We start from the raw sequence: 13329 nt of genomic DNA, 5'->3' as shown, positions 1-13329 counted from the left end.
TTGAAAAATTGCCTCTGAATTGCATGCTGGTATGGGTGCCCCCAAGTTCTGAGATGGGCAAATAACCACTGCTCTCAACTCCATATCTTGTGCCCATTTTAGAAATACTTGGATTTCCTTCATACCCATTTTTCACAGTACATATTTTACCATATGAATTGGTCTATACTGGGTAAACAATGAAATACCATTGTACAGCACAGCTCAGTTATTAGCTCTGGGTACCTTGTGTCCTTAGAGAATCTACAAACCCTGTAACCATAACGGTCTGACGGTTGTAATGGTATATTGCTTTTGTAAATTGGCCAGCGTTACAAAACTTTACAGATGAAAGCGTTGTCACAGACGGCTGTTTTTTTCCTTCTCGTTTTCAATATTTCTTTATTTCAACAGTTAGTTTCTTTGGGAAAACCTTGAGGGATCTACATAACTTATCTTTGCTGAACTCAGACATTTGTCTACTTCTCAGAATTCTATAGCTCTTTTCGCTCACCCATGGGCTTCCCACTGGTTTCTACCACAAACTGGAAGTAGGTTGAAAGTGAAAAAATTGGAAAAATGAGCTTCCCATTTGAAGAATGCCAAATCTATGGTAAAAAAGTTTTTTTTTTATTCAGCTCTGCATGTTTCTGAAAACTGGTAAGATATTGACTGTAGGCGAGCAAACCAAAAAAAAAAATGACTTTATTTTTAGAAAACAAAACAGACACTATTTTGTGGAGCAATATTTCCCTATTTTTCCTGAAAAAACTCAAATTTTAGCTATATTTCGGGGTACCCTCCGTGGGAATCCACAAATTCTGGATACTTTAAGAAAACCCAGGATGTGTGAATTTTTTTTTCATGGATACCTTATGTGGAAAAAACGTTATGGAGTCCTAAGCATGAACGACCACAAATAGCAAAAAAAAAGGGCTCAGCACAGAAGTGGAAGCCCCAGCAGTTAAGGGTTGAAAAGAAATGTATTCAGAATATTATTACAAATTAAGCATAATAATCCTTACATATATAAATATATTTCCTTATAATGTTAAATTAAGTGACTTAAACTATTGGAAAAAACTTACCTGCGAAGTAAGAACATGCAATGACTCCCGAGGTAGAACCCACGATATAATGACTCCCGATTTAGAGTCTAGAAAGGTAACATGCCAAATACGCACACTCTCTGAGAGAGAGAGAGAAAGGGCTGTATGCATATGGAACTAATTATAACAGCAGCAGCAAATAGTGAGTTGTTATGCATAAAGCCTTTGAGATAATATGCCTACATTGGAGGTTTTGTTATTGTTACAGTACTGTTCCTTTCACTGCATCATCTTCAGTTGGCCATGTTAGCTTCGCTTCTTCGCAGAGTTGCTTTTAAGTTAATAATTTTGGGTTACTAAATACTCATTAACCTGAGCTATATCAGAGAAAAATCTTTTAGTCATCTTTATTCAACATCATAAGTTTTATTCGTCTTGTTTTCACTAAACCAATCATGAACAGAAATCGATAATCAAAAATGGTTATTCAAAAGTCATAATTAATGCATTAAGCATGTTCCATAAAGGAAAGAATCCCTATTCTAAGAATCGGGCGAAATAGTGTCTGTGAGAACCCATAAAGAGATAAAGATCGAGAGAGTGAGAGTTCAAGCATAAAACTCATAAATCAATTCAATAAATCAATAATTGACCAAAGCAAACCTTCCCATGAAGAGAAGTTCAAGAAATTCAGTAGAGTCTCAAAGCAAAGTATTATCAGGATAAACGGATATAGATAGGATCTGCTGCAGAAGTAGCAGCCGCAAATGGCAATGAGTCAAGAAATGGAAGAGTGGGGAGGTAAGTTGTCTGGGAAAGTCAGAGAGACCAGTGGTAACTAACGGTCTGGAAAAACCTACTCTAGGAACACGCAGTAGTCAGACATGATGTTGCAGTTTGTATTGCATCTTCTCCTCCTCTCGTCCAATCATCTTTCGATGCTCTCCTGGGACAAGGATCACTCCTCTTCTTCTCACACAAAATACAATAGTATACAGACAGCAATGTTAAATTTTGCAACTTCTTTGTAACAGATTTATATCAATGCGGGTCTCTTCACATTCCGGACTACTTTCTCATGTACTTACTACATCTCTAACCTTCTTAATATCAGATTGTACATTTTGCTAACAATGATCAATGGAGAAGTCAAGACATCTGCAGTAATGAAAAGGAAAACTATAAGCATGAGATTCTCCCTTAGAAATAAAACAAGTATGCTAAAAGAGGTCAAGTTTAGTTTAGATGCTGCATTTTATATCTGGTTTCTCTTCATTATTTTACTAAATGCCAATTTCTAATGATATGGTAACAGTCTTCTTTGTGTAAGTAGAAACATTTTGCAGAGTTATGTGAAAACATTTGTACAACTTATTGTTTATTAAAAACATGACCATAGAGAGGTTAAGAATTAAACATGTTTTGCCTGTTTCAGAACATCTACTCAAACTACTTGTTAAGCAATGCTGTTTTACCCATTTTGAGGCCTGGTACAAGTAAATATGACTGCATTCTACAACTTTTCATATTTTTAAACACATTTATATTCATTTAAGCTTGCACATTAATATTGAACATATATTATAACTATATTAGTTTGCATTTTGTTAAAACACACCTTCGCTATCAAGTATACACAAGTTCTAACTGGCTGGAATCCATTTTCTTAGATTATCTGGCATGTACATTTGACATCTGGTGGCAGAAGACAAGCATATTCACATGTCAGCCTAACCTTGCTCATCTCCCCACAAAGGATTGGTACACTGCTAGATATGACATGTTAAGATACCTAGCGGCTAAAAAGTGTACACTTGTATTCTGTGTGGTTTAGAATTGTGCGCTCAGGCACACCCTCCATCACTCATCTGCTGTAGGCTATGTGAATAAAGGAACTCCAAGTTATCAATTGAAAAATAAATTGAGGCTCAGTTCAATGTCCAATAAATCAATAAAAATATGCTTTCACAATATTTGTTTTAAACTCAGTTTTAGGAATCACATGGATTTATTCTATGCTGGTGGATCTTCATCAGCTTGGGTGAACAAACAAGTCTTCAAGAAAGAAGCTATAGATGGGGACATTCATTCAGGGCTTTATATGCCCTGTGAATTAAAATGAGGCACAGCAGATAGTGAAGGAGTCAATCACTGTTTGCAGGAGAACGCACACTGCAAGACTGCGTGGGTCAATGTAGCTTTTCCTTTATAATTCTATTCAATGATAGAGAAGGTATCTAGGGCAGCTTAAAAGCTTTGTACAGTATTTATGCTAGCCTGCTTCAGTTAAGCTCATTTGGGGAATATAGCATTATGCAGTTCATTTGGTAGGTGAAAATAACTTGAGATCTACTGAAAAAACAGCTGATGCCCTGTTCCACCAGACTTATCTTTCCCTATCTCATTTGGTGTAGGTGAACCTCTTGGTTTCCTGCAGCAGAACCTCACCTAGCTTGGTTGCCACAAACCTTTCCCAGCAATCCGTCCGACACAGCCTACTAGATTCACAGCATCAGAAGCTCGCCATAATTAGGGCAGTGCTTTCAATACTCAGTCAGGTGGTCACAAATAGTAGAAAGCAACAATGACTCCCTACCCTGAGACTCTCTCTTAGTGAGTCAGGGATTATGCATTTTAGTGTTGCAGAAACATAAAAAAAAATGATCTCATTAAAAAAATGCAGACTGGGCCTCTATGACATGGTGGGCTGGCTGAGAATGCATTTTCGCAGAATGCGCTCCTATGGTGTGGACGAGAGCACTTTAGGGTGAAAGTTCCACACCAGGGCCCAAGTGTGACCAACAGGCCACCATAACAAGTGCTTCCAGTGACCCACACTATCAATATGAAGTTCTTACATGAAGGACATCTGGATTTGCTTAATTGGTGAAGTAAAACAAAAAAGTAGGATTTTCCCCTTCTGAGGAGCCTAAGTAATTTTCAAAGCTGAGTGGTGCCTTTCCATATTCAGGGATATTTTGGTACGGATTCAGCAGTAAGTGAATGAAGTTAATAGCGGTTTGAAACAGGCATGAGAGGTTGTAGTCCTGCATCCTCTAATGAGAAAGAGAGGCATGGTTATCTTAGTAACTGGTTGGTCTCTTTGATGTTTGGTATGTTTGTGGAAATTAATTTAATAATAATTGTAAAGAGTGCTGTCACAGAAAGAAGCCCTGGTGCTAGCAAAGACGGCACAAGGTTAGAGGAGGTCAGGAACAGAGTTAGAAGAGTCCAGTTTTGAAATGTTGCCTCAAAATAGATGCGCTCTCCTGGGTGAGAGGCTAATTCCAATATTTGGCTGCTAGCAGGGTTGGACTGGCCTATAGGGCTCTCTGTGAGGAGGGTGTGTGTGGTGATGTTACTTTTCATTATAGAAGGGATCAACAAGAAGGTAGTGTAAATCTGGGAAATGCACTGAGGGTGTTAAAGGAAAGGAGGGAAGTTAGATAATTGTGAATTCAGTTGTTTAGTAGTAGAATGTCTAGTCCATGCATTCCCAAAATGATGGACTTAGATTGAAAAACACATGTAGGGCTATTTTGGAAGCCCCTGATGCATTGTCCAAGGATCAACTAGTGCCATTTCTAGGGCTTATAGCATTCTAAGCCAAATTTGTGGTGCAATATGCTTATAAGTTGGATCTCTTGAGATGGTTATTTAAGAAAAATGTAAACATTTGGAGCTCTCAAAAATGGTATTGTACAGCTATAGTGTTTGAAATCATTTGATGTCAGTAGGAGTGTATTGAAGCAGTGGATGCAGGCGACTGTGGTGAGGATACTGTGCTCATTCAGCGTGAATGGAGTAATGAATGGGTTTCATGGTTTAAGAACATTTATGGAGATCAAAAGGAACTCTTCGGTGATTAAAAAAGAACGTGTACCGAGACAGTCAAAAATTAAATAAAATACTTATGGGGAACAAGATTTACTTTGTGCATTGACCACCGGCCTTTAATCAATATGTTGGGACCTGGAGGCATTAAAGTGTTGACTGCTTGATTGTCCAGGTCAGCGCCAAGCTACAGTTATTTCAATGTAAAATGGAATACGTGCCAGGGAAAAGCAGTATTCAAGCTGATTGCATTGTTTACCACTACTGGGTGGTGTGGAGGTTTTGATGAGGTTGAGTGTGAATTGCTGTATGCTCTGTGAGATGTAAGTGATTGGAGTTTCATGTGTAAGGAGCATGAGATAACTAGGGAGGAGTGGTGTTGTGAAATAGATGCTGAATCATCGTTGACATTTGTAATTAAGTATGCCTCAAGGTTGGTCTAAGTATGAAAGTTGAATGTGGAGTTACAGGTATAATGGACACTTCAAGAGGAGTTAGTGGTTGGCTGGAACCTCATGGTGAGAGGCGAAAGAGCAGTTTTGCCGTTTGTATTAAGGTGGGAGAGTTGCATCACAGTTATGAAGGCCATTTGGAGATATCGGGAGATAAGATGAGAATCATAAAATAATATCGATGTCCAGGCTAGCATGATATGGTTAAGAAGAGCGTACATCGCTGTTCTTTGTATGTTAATGGTGATAAATCAGCCAGAGCCTGCAACCACTTCATGTTAAGTTTTTATCTGTTCCTTGGAGAAACATAGGTATACATATTTTATACCCTTTTAAAAATTGTCCGCAGAAAGAGCGTTTTGCTTTGGTTTTAATAAATTAGCATTAGAAGTAGCCCAGGGTAAAGATGATTGAAAGTGTCACTTCTGACATTCTCAGAGTTTTTAGGGGGATTTCAGAAAGAGGTTACTGGAAGTTGTTATCTTTAACAACAACCCACAGTTTGTGAGTACCCAGATGGAGGAGTTTCTAAGAAGATGTGGAATTGTTCAAAAGAGAATTTATGTTTATCATCCTGGAACGAACGGGCAGGTGGAACAATGCAACAGAATTGTGATCAAATGCATACGATTAGCAGTCAGGAGGAGGATTTGTTGAAAAGAGGCTCTTTAGGTGAGATCTTTTTCTGTTACTAGTAACTCTCCTTTTGTATTATTGAGAGGTGACAAACGAGGCTCGAGCCTTGTTCTTTGGTGGTTGAAGGAGATTTAATGGAAGTATTGTGTTCCCGACTATCAAGAGGTTAGTCAGAGGGTTAAGGAAGATAAAAAGAAGAGCAAGGGTATTGATCCACATAAGGGTACGTGCAAACATATTGTGTTAGTGGTTGGAGTGCTAGGAAGGAATCAATTACCTAGGAACCTTAGGATTGGGAAGTCAACGTGGTTTGATGCTGTTAAAGTGGTTGCAATATTAAACAAAGCTGTGAGAGTTGAAGGGGTTGCTGTTTGGATATCGAGTAGAGTCTCACTAAATAAACAAACAGTGCCAAAGGATGATTATACTGGTAATCATACCATGGATGACATTGATGATAATGTTTTTTTATGATGTCTGGGAAGGTGAGCTAGTTAAGAATCTGGACAGTGTGAGTTGCAACTAATCCAAGTAATGTTGAAGATACTATATTAGATGTGGAAGAGTGTGATCGTGGAATGCGTTTAAGGAATGTTCAAGATAGTTTCAAGATTTTAAAGCATCTTGAGATGGGATTTCTGTTTTCCTTGTGTCTGTGGCACATCCTTATGTGCGCAGAGTTTTTATTTTAGTGTCAGAGGTTTTTGATTTTGCTGTATTCTATTCTTATGTTTGGTATTGTTGACTAAAGGAAGAAGGTGTGTGGTACAGATATTCACGTTGAGAATGAAACGTTGTGGTATGAATGCTGAATGTGAAATGTCAGTTTGTAATGGAATGAAGAGAAATGTTGGTGCGCTGTGTCTTACCTTTTGTTCCTGTTTTGGGACCTTTAGCTTAAAAAAATAAATCTTGTTCATTCAAAGGATAACTTTTATTACTTTTTCATAACACAGATTACATTAAGCGGTTTGGTACTAATCTGGCTGTGAATTTCAGTGTTATGACATTTAAGAAAGCAGGTATTGAGGAGAAAACACTGAAGAGAGGGAAAATTAATTTTAAGGGCAACTTGGTTGGTGAATCATGATAACAGAGGAAGACGAGAAACCAGGGCCAACTACAGCTTTTGATCAGATCACTCATAAATCGTTCAATACAGACAAACATGTGACCTTTAAAGAAGTAACAGAGATCTTTGTTGGAGTTTATGAATTCATCTTGATTAATTAATTGTTGCAGTCTTTGATCATTTGCAATAATAGGCTCTCCAATTTGTGTTGCCACAGATGAACGTAAACAAGGCCAACATGTGGTTTGCAAATTTTCATGATAGTAGCTTCTTTGGGACCTAACAATCAATCATTCACAATTAATAGTGACATAAGTTGATATAGAAATCCTTCCATTTATGTTTATTGGGAGCTTCAAATTGTTAACCTGAACTCTGAGTGAGTTCCATTGAACTCACCTCCTAAAGTATCAATTACATATATGTGTTTTTTCGATTGACCGCAATGTTGATGTTTTTCACATTGCAAAGCATTGATTTATTTATTGCTTAAAAATGTACACCTCCAATTATACTGCATGTATTGATTTCATTTTGGTGTCTAAAAATATATAAAAGTCAGAGCTAAGTTTATAAATTGGTGTCGGATTTCTCTTGAATTGTGTCAATTACTTATTGTCCATGTTGGTGATGTGGAATGCTTAACACATGTTCCCCTAAGTAGCCTGTCTGTTCTTTGCCACTCTACCAGGACTCAGAAAGGTATACTGAGAGAGTACCCAGGGTCCATCTTTGTGTATTGTGTTAAAATTACATGGTAAGGCATCCCGGCCTTGAAACACAAATTAACACATAAATAAGCAACCCAGTAATACAATCAATCTGTACGCACTGAGGATTGGGTTTCCATGTTCTCAGAAAGGTAAACAATGCTATTGTTGGGTTAAACACATTTGGAGGCTCCCACCTATATTTAGCGTTATCAAGAATGAGGTCACATCTTACAATCTGACTCACCAAGCTGCTGCTAAAGGATTAGTGGTATGAGAGAGGCAAGATCTGACCAACCTATATAGCCCCCATGCTGGAAAACCCTACAACCAGTAGACAACAGTCCAACATTCTAAGATGCCCAGGAAACATACACTATGAATGCTGTACTAGAGAAAAAATTATCACACAACCAAAAAGGCCAGAGAGAATGTGATGCATTCCTTTCAGTGTAGTGAAAACATTTTAAGGGTGTCTACATCTGAATCATGTCCTTGCAGGTTAACCCAAGGCAAAGGAATGCTTCGAATTGTGGCTGACTTGATGTATTTGGCAGACAAGGCTACATTAGCATCAATAAAAATGAAATGATGCTGCAAAATGAGTGCGTCTAGAGGCACAACTATACCTGCTAAGGCTTGCACTTTTCAAGTCGGTGTATTTCAAGAATTTATTTTTCTGAGAGGTCATATTCAGGAAAGATTTGTGTGAGGAAAGAGATGATTCTGTTGCTTAATGCGTACTAGCATCAAATATATCCAGAACCTAGCTGTCTCGGGCCTTCACCTGTCACAGTTGTGTAAACTGAAGTAGGGGTCTGCTGCCTGAGTTCCCAATCAGTATCTGTCTCTTCTGGGAGCTAGATATGCATTAAAAGCTTGGCCCTATCAGATCTCTGTAACGTGATAAAACAGATTTGTCTACAGTCACGGCTTGCAGGAATAAAATATGGTGGGGTGCGATGGTGCCAAACTCACCATATATATGTCTCCCCCTGGTGCGGCACTTTTCCCCCAGTGCCCACGAGCAGAAATGTGAGGACTTCTTTCCTGCTCAGTGGAACGTGAATCCAACCGATCCTGGAGCTGCTTTCAGCTTGAGAGCAGCTTAAGGATTGGTGGGAGCAGGCTAACCCAGCCCTCATTTTGAGGCTGGGATCCTGTGATAGCAATCCCCCATTTGTTTCACCGTCCTGGGATTGTTGGGTCTACCATGCGCATGTCGGGCTGGCCGTAGCAAGACAGCCGGCAAACCCGACATGTGCACTGAAAGAGGCAGCAGTCATCCTGCATTCGCAGTTTTCAGTCCCACCCCCTGCCCTCACGCTTGTGCTGTGCACAGTGCGAGCTGGTGGCAACATAAATTGACATTATTATGCATTTTATTTGTGTTTGCCTGTTGCACTCGCAGCAGGCGAGGCAAAACTCCTGTGCCCTTTAAGAGGAGCCACCGCTGGTTGTCTAAGGTTTTCAGATGTCATATCAGTGCATCATTTGCTCTAGGGCAGGGGTGCCCAATTTAGGTCCAGATCCATGCCAGATTTTCAACATAACCACAGGCTGCATTTTAGATTCACTGTATGTAAAAGTATCTTCCATGGCTCTCCTATTTCAAGACATGACAATCGTAGTTGACTACGTGGGACAACCAGGGCGATCAGATTACACTTAGATGGTATCTTCATAAGGGTTTAGTTAAGCTTTGGGGAGTATTTGATAATGACTGTCTTTACTCTCCCTTCCATCAATTCACACTGGCAGCAGGCAGGGCAGCGCTCCTGTGCCCTTTAGGAGGAGCCGCCCCTGGTTGTCTAAGGTTGCCATTTTGTGGATGGCATCAGAGTCTTGAGGCGATGGGTCAGGGAGCCAAGGAGGACCAGAGAGGTGTTCAGATCATAAGACAATGAAAAACGTTGCTGCTCTGAAAACTCCAAGGTCTTTTCTCACCAGCGTCTATGGTGAAGTGGTCCACAGACTTAGAAGTTGGTTTGACTGTTAAAGAACAAATAGCATTTATTGTGCAGGTGTCATGAGTATACATCATTTGTAGGTTGAGAATGCAGGCAGCGTGCATGCTCTGTCACTATCAGTGACGTCGCTAGAGCTTTTGCCGCCCGAGGCGGTCCCAGAGCTTGACGCCCAGAGACTGTCGGTGCAGGTAAGAGCGGGGTGGGGGAGAGTCGACAGATGACGACGAGGCAAAATATTTTTCTTGTAAAACTTACCTTGCACTTGCCAAAATTGCTCACCTCACATGAAGTGCTGTCACCGCCCTGTCCACCCTAGCTACGCCACTGGTCACTATGGTGATGACTTATTGTGTCTAAAAGAAACACATCTACAAACAGGCTTTAGTCCGCCCATTTCTTAAAATTGGTTGGTTCCATTATCAATCTTCTTTTCTGTATTCTAGTTCGGCAGCACACGTCAGGTGTCACTTCCTGCATCACATCCTTTTGTTGGTGTGGATCAAGAACCAATTACAGAATCATTTATTTTAATTAGTGTACATCCGCTGCCCGTATAGCTTTGGGGCCTGACATAGTCAGAACTGTCACACTGTAGGAGTATGCTGGTTGGTAGTTGTGTTGTTACTATCATAGGCAGGATAGCTGGCAATGTGTGGTGCAAGCTGCAGTAACCTTCTGATGAAAGCCCTGGCACTTCATTTTTTACCAAATAGGCACTGGTGCTATGGCAGCGGCATCTTGGCGCTTACCTAGTGTAAAACGAGGAAGAAATCAGTATCATTTAATGAGTGTATTTAAAACAAAAAAGTTTTCGGGGGTCGGGGGCGTGTGTGGACTGGGCTCCTTCATCAGTATCAATAAGAAGCAAAGGCGTTTCCCCGTTACGGGAGCACTGGCGATTGCAGTCACGTGATGCATTTAATAAACGGGGAAACGCTTTTGCTTCTTATTGATACTGATGGAGGAGCCCAGTCCACACACGCCCCCGACCCATGAGGGAGATCTACTATAGCGAAAAGGAACGGCGCGTGGAAGGGTTTCAAAAGGGATTAACTCCCGTTTTGATCGTGCCTGGTAACAACAGCCTTTCATAAAGTCACAATTCAGAACTTTTGCAAGATTGATAATTTCTCACCTGCCTGCCAAAAACGAGCCCCGAGATAATATTAGTGCCTGTGAAGAATAATTTTGCCAGTGTGGCTTCAAATATTTATGGACTGCCATTATAATCTTTAAATAATACTCACAGTGCATTATGGGACCGGGAGTACTGGCGATCGCAGTCACGTGATGCATTTAATAAATTACGACAAAGCGCACCTGGGCGCTTGCATTCCTGTCCGTGAGCAAGGCATTCAGCCGAAACGTTGGACCAGAAGGAAACAAGCGCTGCATAAAATATATATATATATATATATATTTTAACTTCAAAGGACCACCGTTTTGAAGACGCACTCACAAGCGGCACTGTTACGGCACCCAGCGCTTCCTTTATTCAATAATTATACATCGCCTTACGCGTTTCAGAGCATGTCGGCTCCTTGGTCACAGGCATTTCAACAAGGAAGGGCAAAACAGTCAAAGGAGGCGTTGCTCAGCATGCACTTTTGTAACGCCCTCCATTAGGCAGCAGGTGTTGATAGCTTGTATGGCATGCTGGTACTTGTGGTTAAAGTCCGTTCCTATAGTAGGTTACGTTCCTCCTTGGCAGCATTAATTACTTATAGTAAGTTTTCGCCGTTCCATGACATTGTTTGAAATTGTCACAGCCCTCCAGTGGGCTTTGAATTAAGAGAGCGCCGCATTACGGGATTAGCCTTCCGCCGCTCAAGCCAAGGGAGACTGCCAGATTCTGTGTCTCCAAGGTCCCCTTAATTTTCCACGGGGCGGTGCAGTCTTCGCGGCTCGGTCTGCCGCATGCAATATTTTAACTTCAAAGGACCACCGTTTTGAAGACGCACTCACAAGCGGCACTGTTACGGCACCCAGCGCTTCCTTTATTCAATAATTATACATCGCCTTACGCGTTTCAGAGCATGTCGGCTCCCTGGTCACAGGCATTTCAACAAGGAAGGGCAAAACAGTCAAAGGAGGCGTTGCTCAGCATGCACTTTTGTAACGCCCTCCATTAGGCAGCAGGTGTTGATAGCTTGTATGGCATGCTGGTACTTGTGGTTAAAGTCCGTTCCTATAGTAGGTTACGTTCCTCCTTGGCAGCATTATTTACTTATAGTAAGTTTTCGCCGTTCCATGACATTGTTTGAAATTGTCACAGCCCTCCAGTGGGCTTTGAATTAAGAGAGCGCCGCATTACGGGATTAGCCTTCCGCCGCTCAAGCCAAGGGAGACTGCCAGATTCTGTGTCTCCAAGGTCCCCTTAATTTTCCACGGGGCGGTGCAGTCTTCGCGGCTCAGTCTGCCGCATGCAATATTTTAACTTCAAAGGACCACCGTTTTGAAGACGCACTCACAAGCGGCACTGTTACGGCACCCACCGCTTCCTTTATTCAATAATTATACATCGCCTTACGCGTTTCAGAGCATGTCGGCTCCTTGGTCACAGGCATTTCAACAAGGAAGGGCAAAACAGTCAAAGGAGGCGTTGCTCAGCATGCACTTTTGTAACGCCCTCCATTAGGCAGCAGGTGTTGATAGCTTGTATGGCATGCTGGTACTTGTGGTTAAAGTCCGTTCCTATAGTAGGTTACGTTCCTCCTTGGCAGCATTAATTACTTATAGTAAGTTTTCGCCGTTCCATGACATTGTTTGAAATTGTCACAGCCCTCCAGTGGGCTTTGAATTAAGAGAGCGCCGCATTACGGGATTAGCCTTCCGCCGCTCAAGCCAAGGGAGACTGCCAGATTCTGTGTCTCCAAGGTCCCCTTAATTTTCCACGGGGCGGTGCAGTCTTCGCGGCTCGGTCTGCCGCATGCAATATTTTAACTTCAAAGGACCACCGTTTTGAAGACGCACTCACAAGCGGCACTGTTACGGCACCCAGCGCTTCCTTTATTCAATAATTATACATCGCCTTACGCGTTTCAGAGCATGTCGGCTCCTTGGTCACAGGCATTTCAACAAGGAAGGGCAAAACAGTCAAAGGAGGCGTTGCTCAGCATGCACTTTTGTAACGCCCTCCATTAGGCAGCAGGTGTTGATAGCTTGTATGGCATGCTGGTACTTGTGGTTAAAGTCCGTTCCTATAGTAGGTTACGTTCCTCCTTGGCAGCATTAATTACTTATAGTAAGTTTTCGCCGTTCCATGACATTGTTTGAAATTGTCACAGCCCTCCAGTGGGCTTTGAATTAAGAGAGCGCCGCATTACGGGATTAGCCATGTCAGCATGAAAACTTTTTATCTCTAAGTGAGCTTGGCTGCGTGCTCGTAATTGTCCATTATAGTAACCCAGTCCCTAAGTGGGAACGAGCACGCAGTTTTTGTTTGGCATGTCATGCTGAATTCCACTCACCACACGGGGGCCCACAGAAGAATGTTCCACGCCCTGCCGTGCTCCACTTGACACAGGGATGAAAACACAGGTTCCTGTTTGGTAACTGGATTCCTTCCATCTATAGTAAATGACGACGTGGTGTCGATGTTTAGCATCTTCCTGGTAAGTGGCAGCG

At 41.5% G+C, this 13329-nt stretch overlaps 1 protein-coding gene across 1 annotated transcript in view; it reads right to left on the bottom strand.

Moving 5' to 3' along the window:
- The window catches only part of LOC146786078 (uncharacterized), a 266708-nt gene that overhangs the window by 211894 nt on the left and 41485 nt on the right, over nt 1–13329 (bottom strand). The gene's annotated exons all lie outside the window — the stretch shown is intronic.

Source organism: Triturus cristatus, chromosome 11 (assembly GCF_964204655.1).
Source record: "Triturus cristatus chromosome 11, aTriCri1.1, whole genome shotgun sequence".
In the NCBI taxonomy this organism is placed as follows: Eukaryota; Metazoa; Chordata; class Amphibia; order Caudata; family Salamandridae; genus Triturus; species Triturus cristatus.
This window is presented reverse-complemented; position numbering and strand designations above follow the sequence as displayed.